General features: G+C 43.2%; 1 protein-coding gene across 1 annotated transcript in view; it reads right to left on the reverse strand.

The window, feature by feature from the left end:
• The window catches only part of LOC122805934 (extracellular calcium-sensing receptor-like), a 167,192-nt gene that overhangs the window by 31,326 nt on the left and 110,993 nt on the right, over positions 1-24,873 (reverse strand). The window lies entirely within an intron of this gene.

Consider the following 24,873-nt stretch of genomic DNA (forward strand, 5'->3'; position numbering starts at 1 on the left):
TAGAGCAGTGTCTGTAACTTCTCAGATTTGTTTAATTCAAACATACAGCAGTGTCTGTAACTTCTCAGATTTATTTAATTCAAACATACAGCAGTGTCTGTAACTTCTCAGATTTATTTAATTCAAACATACAGCAGTGTCTGTAACTTCTCAGATTTATTTAATTCAAACATAAAGCAGTGTATGTAACTTCTCAGATTTATTTAATTCAAACCTAAAGCAATGTCTGTAACTTCTCAGATTTATTTAATTCACACATACAGCAGTGCCTTTAACTTCTCGAATTTATTTAATTCAGACATACAGCAGTGTCTGTAACTAATCAGAATTGAATTTCTACCACTTTCTGCATCTCACCCTATTGAACACAGTGACAGTTGTATATAAGTTAATAGCTTTCAGAGACATTCCCCAGGATTTACTAATCTTCCGTGTAAGACTAGATTAGTCTTACATGGAAACGCCAGTCTAAGAGTATGACGGCAGTGCGCCATGCATATTAATGAGGGTGCGCTGCCTCAACTCTAAAGCTTACACGGAGCATGGATGAGTGTAGGGGGCATGTTGGACTGCCAAGCAGTCCAAAAATCCATGCCCCTGCAATGACAAAACTTGAGAAATGTCGAGTTACATGAGCGAGTCCGCTCACGTGTACATTGTAACACTACACTCCCCCATATGTTAAACCTTGTACAAATTAAAAAATTAAAAGAAATGTATTTTTTTTGTTTTATTTCCGATATAGCTGCCTGTATTTGCGCGTGTTTGTGTGGGATTGCCCTACAGTTAGCAGCTTAGACACCGAAGAGGATAATAAGAAAAAATATATGCAAATTAAGCAAAATAATAATAGCGTAGTGGTTAGAGCCTTCGCACAAAGAGGAGGCATTCCCGGTTTGAGTCCCACTACTGCACATTCCATTTTCTGTTGGAAATATGTGTACAAAAATATTTCCTGACATTTATCATGTATAAGTTTTGTAAAAAGCATTCAAATGTTATATGTAGTAGTGAACGAATTATATATATATGAAGGTGAAATGGTTATGCATTCTGAGGCATGAGTAACTTATTTTAAGCAATATAAAGCACTGCTAAGCACATTTAAGCGGTATTTAGCATATTTAAAACCAATTGCTTGTAGCTGAGCACTGCGTTAACAAGCGCAATGTCTTTGCGCGTAGCTGTGCACCACGCTAACCAGCACAACTACAACGTATTTGCACGTAGCTGCGCACCATGCTAACCAGCGCAATGTCTGGCAATGTCGAGCAACATTGGGCAAAGTCAGGCAAAGTTGAACAAAGTCGGCTAAACATGGGTACACCTCCTTTACTGTACCTTAACCATTCAAATCTGGCCAGTAGGAAAATAAAAAGCAGTGACAGGTCTCGAACTCAGGATACTGTGCACTATAGTCACAGTACATAACCACTAAGTCATGACAGCATTTAATAACCATGCACTTTCAACAGACACATATCTATCAAAGGAATATTAAACATTGCCAACATCAGCTAAGCAGGTGTGCCTACAGCTGTTTTTTCAAAACTGGCCAATCACAAATAAGTGCAGGAAATGAGGCATATTTAAGCTCCACAGGTGGGAATACTTGCCATAACTGGCTGTAGCTCCCTTCTGCAGTCAGCATGGCCGGTGTTGGAAAAGGCACTCGATTTTGAGCGCAATGCTGGGGCATTGAGGAGTCCAAAGTAATGGTTTGGCTCCTTGTCCACAATCATGAGGAAAGACTCCTGCGGGTCCAGTACCAGGGCACCCAATATAAAATGGAGACCTGGAACAGTCTTGCTTGTGATCTCACCAGTGCCACTGGCATTCCTCAGACTGGTGATCAGGTCAGGCACCATTATTCTGACCTGAAGCGACGTAAGGAGGATCAACTGGACCAGTGGCTCCAGGAGTCCTGTGCAATGCCTAATGCCCCAGTACTGAGTAAGTAGCCATTGTATTAAGTAGTTAAGAATTGCTATGCTTGTCTATACTATGGATAGGTATGTCTCAATATCACTGCATTTACTTCACAGCTACAGGTGTCAGGGCTATGAATCAGCAAGCCCATGAAGATAGGTTGCAAAGGCTGTGTCATCAGGCAGGTTAGAAATTATTCTGCATGTACTGTTATATAAAATAAATGAGAGAGCCTTCAAAAAGTGTTTTAACCCAATAACTAAAGGTGTAATAATCCTTTAATAAATGTATAATTCCTGGAGCGTGTGTCATTTTCTTTGATATGTTGTTGTACTGTTGCATTTTACAAATAGTACTGTTGTATTAAGCAGTGTTACCCCACACTTGGGTAGGCCCATATAACGTGGATGAAGGGAGTGCCAGTAGCTTTTATGCATATTTACGGCCCTCAACTGTTGGCTCATGCCCAGCATGTACAGGTTAATCTGGCACATGAGTAGCTTGGTATTGTGTTCCCCGGAAATGTCAGTGTGCTGCCAGAAATGTAGGGACCTGTTAACATAGAACTGATACTTTCACCTGAACATATCAAGATAATTATATGAAAGTAGAGCTATCAGTGTACCATCTTAGCAGTAGTGTGTGTGAGCAACTCTCAAAATATGTAGCAGTAACATCTGCATCTTGGACAGTTTGTATGTAAGATACAGCTCATGTATATAATGATCTAGCAAAATCCAATTGCACAATATAAGGACATTGGGTAGTGTAATAATACATGTAAGGGACATACAACTGCAGTTAATAGGAATGTAGTGAAAATTGGAAGGATATACAAGTTGTTAATTAAGCTATCCTTTTCCACCCTACTGTATGTGCATAAAAAATGCAATTCCACACCTCAATCGGTATGTCTAATCTCAAAACATTTGTTGGGACATATGTCCTATTGGTTTATAAATATTTGCATTTATTTCTATGCATGTGCCCTGTTAAAATACCACAATATTGGTGGCCTCTTGCCATCAATTCAACCTGCACTATTGTTCTATATATGCATGTGTTATGCTTGCTTTTCTACTGTTGAAAATCTGGTGTGTTTGGTTAATGAGAATGCTTCTGCATGCTATTATAACTAATTGGGAATGCTGTTGACTGTTACTAACCCATATCTTTATTAAACCCTCCAAAATATAGTTCGTATGGGAAGGCCGGTCCCAGCGGACCCACCTGTTCCTCCTCAGCTGGCCATGGCACCAGGCACCAGCAGGTCCGGTGCCCAGCCTGGGACCTCCTCATCTGTTGGCCCTGTGCCACTTTCAGGTGGAAGCGCTGCAGGGGATGGGGCTCAGCCCCCCCTGTGCAAATGTGGGCAGAGGAGGGCCACCTATCACCCTTCGAACGGTCCGGGCTGTGGTGCATAAAGAGCTTGAATGTTCTGTTGCAGAACCTCTACGCCAGCTTGAGGCATGAGTGGCGCAACTCCCGGGTCAGCCTGCCTCTCCTACACAGCCCCCAGCACAGCCACCCTCTGGGCTGTGAAGGTGCAGTGGTGACTGCCCATGGGTGGGGACCTCAGTCCCACTGTTTCCATCTGTGGGCTCATGGGCTTGCGATTTCCAAACATCCCGCCCTGTCAAAGGTGTTCACCCACCACATGTGTCATATACCACCCCTGTATGCGTCTTGTTTGTCTTGTCTGTTTACCTCCCCAAGCTACCTCCCCAAATATACCTACTTCCCCTACCACACATTCCACTCTCACCTGAAACAAAAAAGGGCAATCTGCTCCCAAAAAAAAAATTACGCCTCATACATAGCTGCCCATTTTGCACACATGTCCACTGGACATATAAAATGTAATTTAATTGGCATTACAACATACTTTGTTGTCCTCACCCCTCTCTCAGGGGTTGAAGGTTTCATATCTACCTCCAAATTTATTCCATATGCACAGCTGTTGCTGTTAAAGAAATGAACAGCTATGGACCAGCTATGGACCTTCCCTACACCCGTCCTGCACATCCCGAGCTACTTTCCATACTGTCATTCCCTCTTTCTGCCCCTTTTTCACCACTTTCCTATCTCCCCATTTTTCTTTTCTTTCAAAGAAATGAGCATGGGGGTTAGTGGGAGTACGCACTATTAAGCAGTATTTAGCGGGTTTGCGCGAGTGTATGCTTGTTTGCGCTTAGCTAAGCATTGCTAAGCATCGCACAAACCTGCGCAAACCCGCTTACAACTGCTTAAAAGTGCCTTAGTCACTCTGTATGTGAGGGCCCTTGTTCTGCTAAGGAGCAAAATTAAACACATCTGTCAGTCTCAAACCCCGGACCTTGTACACGCTACACAACATGAAGTACCACTAAGCCACAGTAGATATACAAGTTGGTGCTGAAATAAATATATCATGCGTCAGAATGAGTGAATGTAAAGGAAAAATAGGAATGCCATACCACACAACTTGTTCTGTGGATCTTTACCAACAGTTGTTGTGGAATTACATTACATGATTGTGATAAGAGAAGCAGCCATTCTAGCAGGAAATAATGTTACACCATCACTTTACAACCCCACACAGTATCACAGCAGGACAAACACTGGCATATCTGTTTAGGGCAGAGGCCATACCTCACAACTGTCCCTAATTTTCAGGGATGTCCCTGATTTTGACACAAATTTTAGCTCTGTCCCTCTGAATCCCTCCTAAAACTACTGACTTTGGCCAGAAAGGTGGTGAATTACACTTAATGAATAATGACAATAATTAAGAGTTAGACACGTCTTTTACTTCAGAAAAGGTGTATTAATTCATATGCTCTGATTCTCTCAATGTTTCAACTTAATGGCACTAATATTTTAAAGGTGTCCCTGACTTTTTCTTTGCTTTTCCATGAGTCTGTTCAAATATGTACCTGAGTGTTTGAGAGGTCTGGCAGAGGCAGAAACACAGAGGCATATCAACCTTTCTGCTGTTACACACTGTGCAAATAGCTTTGGAAGGAGTTTCGGAAGCATACCCTTATGTAGGAACACAACACTGAAATACAAATGGATGTAGCCATGTACTGGTAGCAACCAACTGTAAAAATGCCATTGCTCTATTGCTGAAAAGACCTGTGTGGTGCACAGACAAAAAATAACAGGCTATTCTCTGGCTACCATGTGGATAGGTCCACAGTTGGGAGTTACACAGGCAGACTACTTGCCTTGATAAATTAACATGTACACAGCAAACCTGTAAGTCCAGCAAGATAAAATCCATACAATAATACTTACGGTCTCTGTACTTCTGCACCCCTACCCAAATGTAGAATATACCTTTGTGTGCATATGTAGGTAAGCATACTCACAATACTGAAATGTGTCCAGTTTTTCTGAGCAGCTTGTGCTAATATCAACACTAAAAAAGCACAGATTGTTTAGAACTGAGTAAATGAATATTCACAGTATAGCAGTTCACAAACAATTCTTGTGCCAAAGGAATACATCTCAATAACTAGCTTTGTATGGCAGTTAATTGTAAAAGTTGAAAAGAAAGTACAACTTTCCATGTATCTTGGGGTAGCATTTTGAGGGGTGAGTACATTTCTACACTGACAAGTGTGTACTGGAAGCAGCAACATTAGGTCTAAGTACAAAATGTAAATCTCTGGCTACACCCCTGGCTTCTGATATAAGAACTATACCAACTTTCTGTCTTGAACAATGATGTCCACAGCAAACAAGGATGATCTCCATCTTGGAAAGCTGAAAGGGCCTTGCCTACCTGCGTTAGCAATTTATAGTTCTGGGTTGCTATGACAGTGATTACTGCAATTACTACACAGCAGGCTGCATGCAATTAGCAAATGGTGGCCACTAATTGGTGCAGAGGCCATCACATGCTCATGTGCAAATACCTACAAAAGCAGGCTGCGATCTCTGCCAGCAAACTCAATCACTCTATTGCAGAGACTGACAAAGAGAGAGACAGAGAGAGAGAGAGAGAGACAGAGAAAAGGAAAAAGAAAAAGAAATATTACCAAATCATACAAAGGAAATGTATGTGACACATATGTAATTATTGGCATGTAGTAGATGTTATTGAAGAATAGTCTATATAATGTGAACCATTCATATGTGACAGCAGTAGTTATTTATGCATAGATGTTCTGCTTAACTACTGCAATGAACAATATAGTGTGCACCTGTGGGCAGTGGGACATACCTGTGAAATGTGTAGCTCAGCATTAAATGTCAAAGATCTGATCCAAGTTATCTGTGTTCTGTACAGTAGTGTGGCCAACGGCTGTTGGGGGGATTAGCGCTGACATTATATAAACATGGGTGTGACAGAACAACACATGCATGATAGTCATATTAAAGTGTAGCTTAGCATTGGCAACTGCTGTAGCAGTCTAGTATGCTTATCTAGCATTTGTAGCCATATATGCCCCCCCCAATGTTAGTGTGTGTTTATATGTGACACCTGTTTGTGTTGCAGCAAGGCCCAACAGTTCAGCTGTGAGGTCCAGGGACTTACAGCAGTGTGGACCTTGTGTGTGTATGCCACACACATACGGAGAAATATATATGTGTCATATATATTCACATCTGTATATGTGCATAGAGCAGGGGACGTATTGCAACTGTTTGTGAACAGTGGAGATGTATATGTTGGTGAAGGTTAGTATGCGCATATTTGTATGTAGGTTTTAGTGTGTGACAAACAAGACAGCATACAGTGCTGGCATATGGCATGTGGTGGTTAAACACTGTGTGTGGTTTTTCAGTTTGCAATGTTGAAGCCAGTGAGACCTGCTAAAGCTACCTGGGCTGTGAACACCTTCAATGCATTTATTCCAAGACTGTGCGATTTTATTACATTACTGTACACCTCACATCCTTTGTATAATTGATATTCTCACTATGAAAGCTGAAATGTATATGTGCCTACATATATATGTATATGTACACCAATGGATGTGTATATGTATATATATATATATATATATATATATATATATATATATATATATATATAGTTATATATACTCATACACACCTACATCTACTTGTTGCAATAGATTCTCTGTATTGTTGACTGACTGTGATGGTCAATGTGTTTGTGAATACATCAAAGATATGTATCTGTGGGATAGCTTAGTGGGAAACTGTTTATGTCATGGTATTATGGGTCCTTGCTTTGATCCTAGCAAAAGCTGTGTATTCTGTTGCTAGGTAGAAAAAGTGCTATTGCATACAGTGTGATTAAGTCCCTTAGTTTTAACTAGGGTGTGTCACTGGAGGCTAAAGCACTACATCTATGATTATTGATTGGTACTGATGTTGAATCCAAATCCTGTGTGTACTGTAGTACTACTTGAAGCTCTGGGCCTGTACAGCAAAGTATGGTGTATGTCCACATTGCTTGCATCCACTGTTTTGTGTGGTCCCTGCATTCATCACAGATTACATTTCTCAAGATTAAGGTTGTGTAAGTACTAACACACAGTACTGCATAGTACACACTGAAAGCTTATCTGGGTTGTCACACCTTTGTGTCCTGTAATTATGTCTGATGTGTGTGTGGGTATGTCTATAACATGTCCTTTGACATATGTGTGGTAAAACATATAACTGCATATCTAGCAACATTCATAGTGTACTACAGCACTATGCAACCTATATTCAAAATTGTGCACACATTTTGGCCACGGGTTTGCCATTAACAAGTTGTGTGGTATGAGTAATACATTTACTGGACCTTACACTCATTGTGATGGATGATATATTTCTTTACACATCAGCTTGATGTATATCTGCTGTGGCTAGGTGGTGCATTGTGTTGCATACAGTGCACCAGGTACTCTTGTATAGTCTTATATAGTGATTTTATTTTGTTGCTGTGCAGAACATGGTTCATTAGATAGAGAGTGAGCCAGGCACTTCCAAGCAGTTGTGGGTTGAGCAGTGATAAGTGGCAGTTAAAGTGTTTCACTCACGGTTAGCTAATAGGTTGCTATATATGGCAGTTCAGTGATATCTGTATTGTATAATGTTAAATGTGCCATATGACTTGCTCAGACATATTTTCATATTTATGTCTTCCAGGGATCATGGCGCATCTCAGGAACCCCAGTTACCATAGTGCTGAAGATTATATAATTACTACCAGTACGATTCAGCACTACAGTCTCATGTTCTCACGAACCAGACAGGACCAGCAGGAGCATACTGCAATGTGGCAAGATGATGTCCACAAGGTAAATGAGGTAGTCCTGCATAACAGGATATATGAGCAGGTACGCCACCACTGCAGTGATCTTCTCAGACATGTCCGTCAGCATGCTGCTGATGTGTGGAGATAACAGCTCGCAACAGGAGGTGGTGTTAATATCCATCCCCCCTCACCAGAGTGGAGGAGCTGCTCCTGAGCCTGGTGGCACCTACCCAACAACAGCAGCAGCAGACATACACCATGATGGAGGTTGGAGCCACCCCAGCAAGCACACATGGAGCATGCAGGTAACATGGCATATCTGTAGACTACTGTTATCTGTATTGGTAGATCATGCATATGTGAGATGTGGAGTGTGTTATTAAAAGATGTGGAGCCTGTTGTTGTGCAATACTGATCATTTGGAACATAATCTGTAGCCCTGTGAATGTAAACTGTTGTTGTACTGTAAGATTGCAAACACACAGTAGCAATGCCACAGTTGTGGCCACTGACAAACTGTCTCATCTCTATGTAGGTCCCTCTGGGGTGACATCAAGGCAGCGGACAGATGCTGGTGAGTGTGTTCTACATTCATTATTGTAAATAAAAAGTGCATGTCATAGTTAAGGTGTAGGCCATGTACACATGTAACACACCTACCCATAATGCATGCTGTGAATGTTTGGTGTAAGACCACGCACATCTCACTAATGTGATTAGCTGCCTCAAACACATGCAATACCCATACCATCTCAAACAAATGTGGCTAGACTGTAGTGACCATTGGATAGGCACAGTTGATACTCAACATGCACATAACATACACATCTATGACATACAAAGAGCATTTTAACATGCTACACATAAAGGATTTCCAAACCCTCTGTAAAGACACACTCCAGAATCCAAAATCCCATCCACGCATTACACATAATATACCTGAGGTGTAGAGGCCTATCATGGGGCATTTAAACATTCTGCAACACACTACACATTCATTTCAGGGAATGCTCCTTATTGGCCTCCTTACAAACTCATGTAACAACTGGTTGTGAAATGGTGAAGGTAGCCAAGGTAGTACAGTCCCAGTACAGTATGCGTAGTGCTTGTTTGGGAAACATTTGTAGCCTTGAGTGACCACTCATGATGATGGCCTATGGTACTATACCCCATCCAGTTATTGTAACCACAATACTACACATAGCTTTCATTGCTATACACCATAATGTTGCGTGTGTGCACACATATGCACCTCTAAGCAATATGCATACCAATCACCATTTGCACAACTGACACATATATATCTTGTGATGCTATTTAGTGGCTAGGTCATATGACGCACATTGGGTATGTGTAGTGTTTAAATATGCAGTTGTGTTTTAGCATGCCATGTCATGGATGACACTGGCATGTCCACAATATGATCTACACTCACCATAAGTACCGTACATTGGGTATGTGGCCGAATGGTATTCCATCAATTATCCATGCACCACTGATGATGTTGTGTGAATACTCATCATGCATGTGATAAAAATGTGTCTACGATTATTTGCTAAAGACACATAGGCTGTAATCAGCATTGGATACCTATCTGACACACAGATACACATCCAGCCATGGTATGTACACCTGTTTGTTATGGTGCACAGTACATTACAGAGGTTGTGAATACCTGCACAGCAATGTTGTGTCCATGTATGCATTGTGTTCCAGGGGGAGGCCCCTCACCTAATAACAAAACACATGCATCAAAGCCATGTATACTGTTGGTAACAAGGACTGTCTACACTTGCACTGCATGCTGTTGAGCAACACATGTCCTGCATGCTGACATGTGTGATATGAATGTTTTGCCTGTGATACAGTACCCCACCATCACCTGCTATTGTGTATGTTCTGAGATTGCTGGTGTTGTGTGTGTCTGCTTTAGGGAGGTGTGTATGTTTGTGTGTGTGCATGAGTGATGTGTGCATGTGTGCATGTGTGCATGTGCGCATGTGCACATGTATGCATGTGTGCATGTGGTCTGACATCATGTTCAGGTCTTAAAGTGTGATTCCTGTTTTCCTCTCACAGGTGCCAAGGTGGGGCTGGTTCAGTACAGCAGGGAACCTGATGTCACTGAGACAGACATTGATCATGAGGATAGGTGTGTTGAGGCACAGGCAGGTTTGTTAGGGTCTGTTGTTGGGCCACCAATTGACAGTACACAAGTCTCCACCCCATCCATGCACACAGTCATACTGCCTGTACATCCATCATCACCATTGCCCTTAGCTGAGGGACAGTGTACGGTTGGCACTGGCCAGGACATTGTGGTATCTATGGCACATGTATCAGGACACAGCAGCCATAGCCAGATTTTTGGAATGGTACCACATAGGCAGAGGCCCAGGGGTTCTCATCAGAGCACTGCTGGTCATCATGCCCCTGGCAGACGTGCTACACCTCTTTCTACCACACGCATGTTCCAGGCTGTCATAGAGGCACAGACACGAATGGAGCAGTACACCAGACAGGGACTAAGGGCACAGAGGGGTCATAACACCTCTGTAAATGACAGTATCCGTAACCTAGCAGGTGCCATATGTAATTACACTGAGGTCATTGATAGACGTTGGGTTGAGATATTGGATGTCCTCCACAATGTCATGACCATGTGTCAGGACAGTGTGGGATGGTTGAGATGTTGATGTGGATGTATGCCAGCAACATCAGCAGCTGGAGGTCGCCATGGACATCCAGCAAGTCACAGCCGCTCCAGTAGTGCCAGTACCAGCCCCAGCAATGTTGGGGGGGCTGTCCATAGACCATCCTAGAAGACCATGTGCACGTGGCTCTAGCTAGTCCCAGCAGGGACCTGGATCCAGTGGACATATGTCAACCTCTTTGGATAGTACCCAGTCTGGATTAGTACCTGATACTGTCTGTAGCACCCCTGCCAGGCACAGGTTCCATATCCATGGCCAGAAACGGTGATCTCTAAAGCCTGCCAGGTACAGTCTGTAGCTGTCTCACAAATCCCAGTATATGGCAGCCACATAATGGAACTGTGTGCATGCAGACACACACACATAAACCAGAAACCTAGGGCAAACACATATCTGCACACATTACATCAACATTGCCCCATAACAGTACTCATGGCCCTCACACACACACACTCACACACACATGTCGATTGTATGGCTCAGTGTAGGCCTCTGGCAAACCAACAACACACCCTGTGCATATGATGAAACCTGTGCCACCTCCTGTCATCTATAACATTGATGCAGGAACAGGCTAACATGGTGCTGATGCACAGGGTGACTTTAATAAAGTATAGCAATGGTTGAATGTGTAGCATGTTGTCAACAGTAAAGTGTAATGATATCCTTGAAGGTGTAGCTGAGCAGGCATGATGCATTAAAGCTGTAATTAGCAATGTTGTATTGTTTTCACCAGTGTTTATTCCAATTGTGTTTTGTTTGCCCATGTGCCACTTGGCTGATATGTGTAGTTGTGTCAGCATGTGTTATACAGTGGACAGTAAGTGTGGGGTGTGTGCAGCACAGGTTTGCAGGTGTACATTTGTGAACATGGTGGAGGTGCACTGTCTGCATGTACGTGCATATTGGACACATGGGCAGGGTGACATGCCCTGTATTGGACAGTGTACTTTCTATTGGTGGCCAGTATGCATTGTACTAAACACATTTTGGAACTTGAGTACATGTGTGTGTATGACACGAGTTGACACTGTGCTGTGGGTGATGCTGTTTTTGCTATCTGTCATTGGTTTGCATTACTAAGGTTAACACTGTCCCAGCTGCATAATCCTTTATTAATGCACACTGTTCACCTACAGGGTTGCATGGATCGTGCTATCACAAACACAATAAATTCTCACTTATACAGTAAAAGTGCATTAGTCTCATGGACCCCTGCCATAAACTAAATATATAATAGAAGGTGTGAAGTTGTACCAAAAAAAGAGTTACATACCAAGAAGGGATAACCTCTCTGGTCAGTATCATTGGGAAAATACAATCCCTCAATAAGCATACAAGGCAAGCTTCAAAATACAAAATGGCAAGGATTCCAAAGACAACACTAAAGCTTTCTTCAGTGTTGTTCATAATCTACAGGGGAAATCTCAGATTGGGTCACAGTTAATGTAAATGGTCACAAAGTACACTTATCTGACTGACATTACCAATTCCTTGTCAGACAGTTTGAATGCGAATTTCACCACCCTGTCATTACACAAGGGCGACATTTCCAGACATGAAGAATGTAAAACCTGATGATTCACAGACACTCTAGTTAAAACATCTCTTTAACAAAGTACACACCACAGTGGCAATGGTACTGGACAGTCTCCCTGGCTGTGTCATACACAAGCTGACATATGAAGTCACCACTCACCTAAACACTCTGTGAAGATGCAGCCTCTATACAGGTTACATACTTGTGGAATGACACACCGTAATGGTGTCACAGTCCACAAGGGTTGAGCTACGTCTTCTTCTTCACCTTTCATATGCTCCCATTAGGGGTCACCACAGTACATCATTTCTTCCTGCCCTCTGCATCTTGCACTATCACACCATCCACCTGCATGTCCTCTCTCACCATAGCCATAAACCTCATCTTAGGCATGCCTCTTTTCCTGTTACCTGTCGGCTTCATCTTTAGCATTTATTTCACAATATACTCTGCATCCCTCCTCAGCACATGTACAAACCAACTTAATCCTGCCTATCTGGCATGGTCTACTAACCTTCAAACCTGGCCTGACCCTCTAATATACTTATTCTTAAACCTGTCCACCCTCGTCACACCCAGTGCAAATGTTAACATAAATTGATTAAGGGTAGAACTACAACAGGTCCTGGAAACTCTCACCCTATAAGCCAGACCAATGTTATCTGGAAGGCTATCGAGCACAGCATTATGGAACTCATTAACAGAGACATTATGAAACTGCAAACACTGCACCATACCCACTTAAGTTCTCTAAAGGCCAGATCATAGCTTCTACACATAGTAGACTTCAAGCCAGTCAACAAGGCTATAGGTGAGGAAGGGAAGGTCAACACAGCCAAGCTTTAGCTCACCAGCAATTCATACCCATCCCACATACTGGTATTATACATAACCACAACAAACTGACCATAAACGATTGTTAGATGATGGCTTGACAACTGACACACAGATGTAGGACACACAGTAACATTTGCAGCCTCCATGTACTATTCTATGCCAGTAACAAGTGGTATTCACCTGCACTCAGTCCTGGGACCACTCCTGTTTGGCATATAGCTTTCTTAGGTACAAGCAAACACAGTAGGGATATGTCTGCCCACGTTTGATGACAATGCATACTGTGGGCTATACTTTATTCTCCAGATGACACACACATCCTCTAAACGGGTATCATACAGACAGATACCTGGTGTCAAACTCATGCTGTAAAGCTATAAGACAAAGAAAGCATAGTTATCCACTTTTAGAAAACAAAGTATCCGCAGAGTACCACATAGGTAGTAGCCCCCAAAATGTGGAACAGGTACTAATGTATACATAGAGCCATGTGTTAAGTCATCTCTCCTTTGATAATCACATTACCAAAGGGTTTTGGAAATCCCTCTGTGGAGCACATAAGCAATAAAGGGTTTGCATGCAGATCCACAGAGGCTGTTGCACACCTATAATGATTAGTCATATTTGCCAGACTTTGCTTGCTTTGGAACAGGTTTCAAATATACCTCAAGCATAAACCCTCACTCACACTCTTCAATAGAAACTGTGAAGAGTGGATGTGAAACGGAAGATGTAGCCCAGGGATCACTGCAGTGGCTAAGTTTGTCACAAACATACAGAAGTGACCTAAGGTCTGGAAAGTGCCAGCAGGCTCTGGCAAAGATAACAGATGCGTTCATGGAGAAAGCAGAGTACCCACCTATGAAATACTTGAGGTCACATGTATGTATATGGATTTGCCCCACAGCTCCCTTACATGTATAATGCACATACAGTTGTCATTGTGATATGTCATACACTAGAAAAATCAAAACCCACTCCACATTGGCCAACGGTGTCACACACCTAGAGCACACACACATAGTCAGCAAGTACGAGATTCAAAATCTTTCCTAACTACATTATGATACTACAGCAGTATGCATTTGCACGACGCACTATACAAATTACTGGGATTTTACTGTTCCACAGGTATATTTGTAGGATGGTGACATCATCAGATTTGTCAAAGATGAGTATACCACAAAGATGAGTATACCACTTTTAAGGGGTGTGAGTAGTCCCCAAAAAGGTTGCTCCTTCCCAAGGAGACACACACACACACACACACACACACACACACACACACACACACACACACACACACACACACACACGCAGTTGGCAAGAGCAGGATTCAAACCCCTACCTAACTACATTATAATACTACAGCAGCATGCATTTACACGACGTGCTTTACACATTACTGGGATTTCACCTTTCCACAGGTATATTTGTAGGATGGTGACATCATGAGATGACAAAGATGAGTATACCACTTTTAAGGGGTGTGAGTAGTCTCCAAAAAGGTTGCCCCTCCCCAGGGAGACACACACACTCACACAGTTGGCAAATGCAGGGTTTAAACCCCAACCTAACTACATTATGATACTACAGTAGTATGCATTTGCACGACGTGCTATACACATTACTGGGATTTCACCTTTCCACAGGTATATTTGTAGGATGGTGACATCATGAGACTTGACAAAGATGAGTATACCACTTTTAAGGGGTGTGAGTAGTCTCCAAAAAGGTTGCTCTCTCCCCAGGGAAAGACACACACACACACACACACACACACACACACACACACACACACACACACACACACATGCACACACAGTTGGCAAGTGCGGTGTTCTTAATCAAAACTAAGTATGTCTATATACTTCAGCAAGCAATATGGAGTTACAGAGTGCAAAACAGACATTACTTGCTGACAGTTTACACAAAGGTTTTTTTCACATTTGCTAATCTCAGCAAGCTTATCATACTAGGTGTATTGTGAGTGTATTGTATGCATAGGCAATAACCATATCATATATGGGTTGATGCACCACATGCTGGCACACACAGGGTCAAACCTTGAGTAGCATCTTACCTTCACCTACATGATACTGAAATATAGCAGAAAGATGATAAACTTCAACAATTGGCTGAGCTTCTGGTGTCATTCAAAGGGGATCCAGTCCCTGTCTGCCTGTGATGACATGATAGACAAGCCTTGTTGCTTCACTACTGATGGTTTGCAGCTGTTGCCCCTGTACTTCTGAATACTGGCCAAGTCTCTTGCTGTCCCCATATTACCTTTTTTAGGCAAGACTCAAAGGTTCATAGGTAGGTACTAGTCTATCGGCCCTGGGGCCTATACAAGCCCAGCCAAAAAGGTACCCTGGCTTTTGCCACCCAAGAAATTTATTTGCCTGTGTCACTGTCGAGTAGAGACACAGAAGTGATCCCCAGGGTGAATTTCCTATTTCCCATCCAAGCATCAAGATTTTTCTTGAAGAGTGCTAATGAAGAGCTTTGTTTGATATAGATAGGTAGTTTATTTCGGAGTATGTGAAGTCTCTGGGACAGGAATCTATCCCACCGGCATGTTCTGTTTACTGTGGTGACAAGATTTAGGTCCCTAGAACGTATAGATTCATAGGTAGGTACTAGGCTATCTGCCCAAGGGCATTTATAAGCCTAGCCAGAATGTGTTGGATTTTGCCTCCCTTTTAAATTAGTTTTCTGGGCCTCTGTCTAGCAGGGCCACCGAAGTGATCCCAGGGGTAAATTTACAATTTCCCATCCACTCGTCAAGATTCCTCTTGAAGAGAGTCTGCGAGGGGCTCTGCCTAACATCAAATGGGATTCTATTCCAGAGTGAGGGAAGTCTCTGGGACAGGAATCTATCCCTCCAGCACATCCTGTTTATTGCTTTGCTGAGGTTTAATTCACTGGAGCATGTGGCTGTAAGAGATTTGTTTTTCTTGAGGTGGAGCATGTCCATTAATTCCGGGTTGGACATGGCCTTATACGTCATGCATAGATCACCTCTGAGCAGGCAGTAAGCAACCGAGTAGAGCTGGAGTTTCTTTAGTCGAACTGCATAGGGCATCTCTTTGAGGCTCATGATCCTCTTGGTGAGGTACTTCTGTGGTCTTACCAGCTGTTGCATGTGCCAATTAAGGTACATGCCAAATGGGGCATTGTAATCTATTATGGGTCTAATGAGTGATGAGTAGAGGGGGCACAATGACCTGTCTTGATCTAGAGGAGAACCCTTTCATGATTATGTGGGCTACATAGAAGGAATATCTAACCACTTTGGCAATGTGATTATCAAAGGAGAGGTTACTATCTACCTGGGTCCCCAAGTCCGTAATTACATTTTCCGTACCTAGTGGCTTACCACCTATGTTGTCATTCGTGGGCACTTTGTTTTTTCCAAAGGGGATGACTATGCATGTTTTGGCATTCAGCTTGAGGCCATGGTTTTGACACCAGGTATCTGTCTCTGTAAGACCCTTCTGGAGGATGTCTGTGTCAGCTGGAGAGTCGATTATGGCCCCCAGTTTGCAGTCATCTGCATACTTGGTCAGCCATAGTCCTCCCATGCTTCCTGTACCTCAAAGAAGTATATATTGAACAGGAGGGGTCCCAGGACCGAGACCTGTGGGATGCCACTTGTGACTGGTTTAGAGTTGGACATGGCACCCACAACTCTGACCATGTGTGTTCTATCCGTGAGCCAGTTGGCCACCCATCTTATGACATAGGGGTTAATGTTCAAGCAGGTAAGCTTGTCTATAATGCCAGAGTGGGGAATGGTGTTGAAGGCCTTAGTGAGGTCCAGGTAGGCTGTGTGGACTACCTTCCCTTCATCTATGCCCTTGGTAACTGTTTCAAAGAAGTCAACTAGGTTTAGGAGGAAAGATCTGTCTTTGACAAAGCCAAATTGGGTAGGGTCCATTGTCTGGAGGTTCCCAATGTCTCTGTTTATGAGTTCCATGATAATTCTCTCTATAGCTTTGCAGACCAGGCTGGTCAGGCTTATAGGGCGATAGTTCCCAGGTTCTGTTGTGGCACCACCTTTGTGGAGCAGGATAACTGTTGCTGTATGCCATTCTTTGGCTACATAGCCTGGGGTAAGGCTGAGTCTGAACAGTGAATTTAGGTGAGGGTTTAGTTCCTTTTGGAGCTCGTGTAAGATACAGCCTGGGACACCATCCAGTCCCACTGATGCTGTGTTCTTAGCTTTGGAGAGGGCTGTTTTTACCTGCATGTCCGTGATGTCTGGGGCTCTGCATTCTTCTGGGATGGACACAGGCCCTTTTGGGGGTGATGGGGGGTGATGTTTGCACTAAACTTGTTCGCCAGGATGTTGGCAATGTCAGTTGGTTCAGTGTATTTTTTGCCATTTTGCAGTAGCTCAAAGCATATCAGAGAGTTGCCACCTAAATGTTTGATATAGCTAAAGAAGGCTTTGTGATTATCTTTAGATTCCTTGGCAATTTGTCTTTAGAAACTGGCCTTGGATGATTTTATGAGCAATCGTAGTTTCTTGCTAATAATGATCAGTGATGCCTTTCCTTTTTGAAATTTTGCTCTATCATGTAGTAGTTTCCTCCTTCTGTGTATAGCTTATTTATGGCCAAGGACCACCAGACTGGCTTCCTCTTTTTGGAGGAGGGAGTCTTGGTTTTACTCAGGATGGCTCAATCCATGCATCCCTGTAGTTGCTCATATAATGCACTTGTAAAGGATTCTGCGGATTGGATAGCATTATCCTGTAGCAAGGGGGCTTTGAAACTTTCCACTTCGGTCTTGAGAAGTGTGAAGTTTGCTTTTGAAAAGTTTTTCACAGTGGTTTCCTTGACTGGGGGTGGGGTCAGGATGTGGATGTCCAGTGTGATTACTTTATGATTAGGGTTGGGAGGGTGGCCTAATGGTTAAGGTGTTTGCCTTACAAACACACAAGGTGGTTGGTTCTCACAAGGGGGAGAAATAATTGACTAAAAAAAATGGCTCCAGCAAGCAGTAGTACTGATCTATGATATGAATCTATGATCTGATCTTACCAGCAAGGGGTTTACCTCTGGTGTGGAACACTGATCCTCCATGTTGGTGATGATCAGGTCCAGTATGTTGTCACCTCTAGTGGGCATGGTGACCAGCTGTTCCAGGGTGTTTGAGTTTATAAACTCTAGGAAGCATTGGGCAAAGGAGTTTGTACTTGAGTAATTCTCCCAGTCAATGTTTGGGTAGTTGAAATCTCCTAATATCATGGTGTCTGGTAGGACCTTTATATTTTCCAGTGTTCTCGGGATTGCTGAGTGAGGGTCCTGAGACAAGGTAGGTGATCTGTAGCAGGCTACAATCTGATAAGCAGCTTTTCCCACTGTTAGTTATACTTGGATGGCCTCCGAGGCCACGTGCTGTGCCACTAACCTGGAGGTGTGGGTATCCTTTATGAAAATGGATACACCCCCTCCTTTTGTATTTTGGTCCAGGTTTTGGGGCCGAAGCTCGGAGAGATTGGGATTTCTTTAAGTGGAGCATGTCCAACAGCTCTGTGTTTGACATAGCTTTGTATGTTAGGCAGAGATCACCTCTGAGTAGGTGATATGTGACAGAGTAAAGCTGGAGTGTTTTGAGACGGTCTGTGTAGGGTATGTATTTGAGGCCACTAATCCTCTTTGTGAGGTATTTCTGTGGGCTTTCCAGTTGTTGCAGATGTCTTGTGAGGTACATACCAAAAGGGGCATTGTACTCTATAATGGATCTAATGAGTGATGAGTAGAGGGGAACAATGACCTCTTTTTTTCTGCATAAGAAACCTTTTGTGATGAGGTGTGCCACGTAGAAGGATTTTCAGACTACTGTGGTGATGTGATTATCAAAGGAGAGTCTACTGACCACCTGTTTCCCAAGGTCTCTTATCACACTTTCAGTGTTAAGTATATTACCGCCTATGTTATAGTTCATGGGTACAGAGTTTTTACCAAAGGGGATGACAATGCACGTTTTGGCATTGAGCTTGAGGCCAATGCTTTGACCCCAGGCATCTGTCTCAGTGAGGCCCTTTTGTAGAATGTCCACATCATTAGTAGTTTTGATTATGGCTCCTAGTTTGCAGTCATCTGGGAACTTCATTAGCCAACAACCTTCTGTGTTAGCCTGTACTTCAGGGAAGTAGATACCAAACAGGACAGGACACAGGACTGAAACCTGTGGTACTCCACTTGTCACTGGTCTGAAGTCGAACTTGGAATCTGCTACTTTCACAGTGTGGGTTCTGTCAGTGAGCCAGTTGGCAACCCATCTTGTGACATAGGGATTTATACCTAGTTTAGTGAGTTTATCTATAATTCCAGAGTGGGGGATGGTGTTGAAAGCCTTGGCAAAATCTAGATAGGCTGTGTGAACCACCTTACCCTTGTCTACAGCTTTGGTGACTGCTTCAAAGAAGTCTATCAGGTTTAGGAGACATGATCTGCCTTTTACAAACCTGAAATGGTTGTGGTCCAGAGTTTGGAGATTACCAATGTCTTTGTTTATAAGTTCCATGATGATATGTTCCATGGCCTTTTCAGGCTAATGGGGCACTAGTTCCCGGGATCCATGGTGGCTCCCCCCTTGTGTAGTGGGATAACCGTTGCTGTGCACCATTCAGCAGGCACAAAGCCTGAGGTGAGGCTATGACTGAACATGGTACTTAGGTGTGGTGCCAGTTCATTCTGTAGTTCATGTAGAACGCAGCCTGGGATGTTATCTGGTCCCATGGATGCTGTGTTCCTGGCTTTGGAGAGTGTTTTTTACCTGTGCAGCTGTGATGACAGCAACTTTGCATTCTTCCAGTATAGAGATGGGCTCTTTCATGGGTGAGAGGGGGGTAAAGTTAGCACTGATCCTGTCTGCCAGGATGTTGGCAATATCAGTTGGGTCTGTATATTTAGTGCCATTGTGCTGTAACTCAGAGCAGATCTGAGTGTTGCCATTGTGATTCTTGACATAGCTATAGAATGCTTTGTGGTTATCTTTAGAATCAGTGGTGATTTTGTTTTTGTAACTAGCTTTGGAGGATTTTATCAGGGATCACAGCTTCTTACTGAGGCTGACCAGGGAGCTCCTCCACTCATGGGTTTTACCCTCTTTTGCAACAGTTTCTTCCTTCTGTTGTGCAGTTTGTTTATGCCAGGGGAAAACCAGATTGGCTTCCTTTTCTTGGAGGATAGCATCTTGGTTCTGTTTGGGATAGCATGATCCATGCACTCATGTAAGTGCTTATTAAGTACAATTGTGTAGGATTCAGTAGTCGTAACTGTATTGTCCATCTGCATGGGTGTCCTGAAGTTCACCACTTCTGTCTTAAGAAGCATGAAGTTGTCTTTGGAGAAATGTTTTAACATGGTTTCCTTAATGGGGGGTGGGGGCAGAATGTGGATATGTAGAGTAATTAGCTTATGGTCAGATCGGACCAATGAGGTGTTGACTTCAGGTGTGGAACACCGGTCACTCAGGACAAACCAAACCCCGTAACCAACACAAATAACCACAAAGTGAGCTAAATGCTACTCATTGCCAGAAGTCTCAGCCTCCAGATGCACACACTCAAGGCACTTCTCAGTATGGAGAATATTGATATCTGTGCAGTAACAGAAACCTAGTTCAAGGCTCCAGTGAGCACACCAGCACTACCAGGATACTACTCATTCCATACCTTCCAGCATCAGAACCTGGATCATAGCACATAGGGTAGGGATGTATCCATATTCATCAAGGATACCTACACCTCTCTCTACATGCTCTCTAAAGGATATGTACACATAGAATGTTGCACAGCAACGTTTTTCCCACTCCACAGGGGTGGAGCCACAAAAGACCCTTGGTATTCATGCTCTATGAACCTGATGAGTCTGATCTGCAAGGCAATGGAGCCAATCATAACGGAAGTCAACAATAAAGACATTGGGAACCTTCACACAGTTGAGTACACCCAGTTTGGCTTCATCAAATGCAGATCACGCCTCCTGAACTGGGTGGATTTCTTTGAGACAGTTACACAGGCTACATATGATTGAAATGAGCTCCACACAGCCTACCTATACTTTGTTAAGGCCTTTGACACCATTCCCCAGTCAGGTATCATAGATGAACTCACCAACCTGGGCATGAATCCATACATCACAAGATGGATTGCAAACTGGCTCACAGATAGATCCCACAAATTAAGAGTTGCTGGCTACATGTCAGACTCTACACTGGTAACAACTGATGTCCCCCAGGGTTCAGTCCTGGGGTCCCTCCTGTTTGGTATAGACTTCTCAAAAGTACATGCCAACACAGGAGCATTGTGGTTGACTAAGTTTGCTGGGAACTGTAAAGTGTTTGCCATAATAGATTCCCCAGATGACACAAAAATTCTCCAGAAGGGACTCTATGAGACAGATGTGTGGTGTCAGAATCATGGCCTCAAGCTCAGTGTGGAAGAATGCATAGTAATCCCCTTTGGTGAAAACAAAGTTCCCACAAGCTACCACATAGGTGTTACCCCCTTAAAACTGACAAGGTAATAAGGGATCCGGGGACACAAGTAGATAGTCATCTTTCCTTTGACAACCATGTTGCCAAAGTGATTGGGAAATCCTATGTGGCCCACCTAATCAACAAAGGGTTTGCATCAGGATCAAAAGAGGTAGTGGTGGCCCTCTACTCTTAAGTCATCAGACCCATCATTGAGTACAATGCACCATTTTGGATGTACTCAACTAAGCATATCCAGCAGCTGTAGAGACCACAGAGGTACCTCACCAAGAGGATTACTGGCCTCAAACAGTTGTGTTATGCAACACAACTGGTGAAACTAAATCTGTTCGCCTACTCAGAGGCACACTCTGCCTAACATACAGAGCCATGTCCAACACATAACTGTTGAACATGCTCCATCTACGGATAACAAAACTGAGTCACACTACACACTCCAGGGATATGAACCTCATCACAACAATGAATACAACATGCTGGTGGGATAGAGTACCATCCCAGACACTTGCCTTACTGTCGGACAGAGTCCCAATGTACATCAGGCAGAGCCCCTCGCTGACACTCTTCAATAGGAACCTTGATGAGTGGATGGGAAACAGACAATTCATGCCAGCCATCACATCAGCAGCCCCACTAGAAAGGGGCTTAGGGTACTAACTATTAGAACTAGGGCTTGGGAGACTACCCAATGGGGTGGTGAAAGCTGCACAACTTGCCTAGGCTAATATATGCCTTCGTGAAGATAGTCTACCACATACCTATGAACCTATGTGACGGGTACATGTCTACAGATAGTAGATGTGTACTTCATTGTACAGTCATGTTGTACAGCAGGCACATGGACACATACACTGTAATGCTTACAGATACTGGTGGCTGTTATGTACAGTGTGTGAGATGTGCACCTCATGTATTTTGTGCAATTGGGATGTGTGCTAGGTGGGACAGTCCTGGATGGCTCCCTGTCATGGTCACCCACTTACACACATCTCTGCCCATCCATCTTTGGCTTATTATACTGGGTTCCCCCTACATATATATACAGGTACATAGGTAGGTAATAGGCTATCTGCCTGAAGGCATATATTAGTATGGCCAGAGTGTGCAGCTATCACCACACATGGGGTTAGTTCCCTAGGCCTCTATGTAGTAGAGATGATGAAGTGATCCATGGTGTGACAGTTCAGTTTCACATACACTCATCAAGGCTCCTCTGGAAGAGTATCAGTTAGGGACTCAGCTTAATGTAGGTTGGAAGCCTGTTCCAAAGCAAGAGAAGTCTGTGAGTTAGTAATGTATCCCTCCAACATGTTCTATTTATTGTTGTGATGATGATATCCCTAGAGCATGTGGCACAGTGAGCTTGGGTTTACTTCAGATAGCACATGTACATCAGTTCTGCATTGGACATGGACCTGTCTGTTGGGCAGAGATCACCTGAGTAGACAGTATGCAACAGAGTACAGATTGAGTTAAATTCAGTCTTGTTGCATGGGGCAACTGTTTGAGGCCAGTAATCCTCTTGTTGAGGTACTTCAGTGGTCTTTCCAGCTGCTGAAGGTGCCTATTCAGATTCATCGCAAGTGTGCCGTGATACTCTCTGATGGGTCTGATGACTGATGAGTAGAGGGAACCTCCTTTGACCTACATGCAAAGACCTTGGCAATTTGTGGGAACACATAGCATGATTTTATAACCACTTTGTGAATGTGTTTCTGGAAGTACAGATGACTATCCACATGTGTCCATAGATCCCTTATTATTACCTCCATATTTAGGGTGTTGGCACCTATGTGGCATTTGTATGACTGGAGCTCAAGGCCATAATTTTGACACCACATCTGTCTGACTGAGACCCTTTTTAAGGATGTCTCTGTTGTCCCAAACATCGATTATGACAACCTTTTTGCAGTCATCCACAAACTTTTCTAAACATAGCCCTCATGTGTTTGACTATATTTCTGAAAAGTATACACCAGACAGGAGGGGTCCCAGGACTGAGCCATGGGGGACAGCAGTTGTTACCAGCTTGAACAGGAGACCACAATTCTTACCTTGTGGGATCTATCTGTGCCCCAGCTGGCAATCCATCAGATGACATACTTGTTTATGCACAGGTTGTTGATTTTGTGGATACAACATGTGTGTGTGGGATGTTGGAAAAGGGCTTTTCAAGGTCTATGTAGACCGTGTGGAGCTCATTTAATTGATGTATGTCCTGGGTGACTGCCTTGAAAACTGTCTAGCAGGTTTAGGAACCATGATCTGCCCCTGACCAAACCAAAATGGGTAGGGTTGGGTGTTGTAGGCTCCCAATAGCTCTATTTATGAGTTCCATAATGATGGACTCCATGGCCTTGCAGATCAGGCTTATTAGGCTTATAAGACAATAGTTCCCATGGTCTGTTGTGCACCAACACTTGTGGTGTGTGCCAAACATTGCTGTAACCCATTCAACAGTTTTATATCCTGTACAGAGGGTGAGTCTCAATAGACTGTAAGGTGCAGTGTCTGTTTGTTTTGGAGTTCACATATGACACAGCCAGAGAAACCATGTCATCCCATAGACGCCATTTTTTTAGTTTTGGATAGAGCTGTTTAACCATTATATATGTGATTTCTGGGTTTTCACAATCTCCAGGTATGGTAATGGGCCCTTTTGTCAGTGAGAGGAGGGTAAATATGTATGAACCTGTCTGACAACATGTTGGCAATGTCAGTCATGTACAAGTATTCATTTGCACTTTGCAATGACTCAGAACATATATGAGTTTACATTGATATTTATGACATAGCGAAAGAAAGCTTCATGGTTCTCTATGGACTCTTTGGCAATATTTTTGCCAGAAGATGGCTTGGATAATGTTAGGAGTGCTCATTGTTTCTTGATGATACTGATCGGAGATTTATTGATCTTCTTTGGATTTTCACTTTCTTTGAACAACTTAAGTACTTGTAATACATAGTTTGATTATGACAGGGGTCCAATATATGATATGGGTCTGTTTTCATATCACTGTGTATGTAAGGCAGGATTGGTGAATAGTGACAAGTGTCTGGAGTAAGAACTGTAACTGCCAGATATGTGTGGTCCACTGCTGTACTCAGACATGGCCTAAGTGTGTGAGCAT

The sequence above is a fragment of the Protopterus annectens genome, chromosome 7.part0, assembly GCF_019279795.1.
Source record: "Protopterus annectens isolate FY-2018-M chromosome 7.part0, PAN1.0, whole genome shotgun sequence".
Classification (NCBI taxonomy): Eukaryota; Metazoa; Chordata; order Ceratodontiformes; family Protopteridae; genus Protopterus; species Protopterus annectens.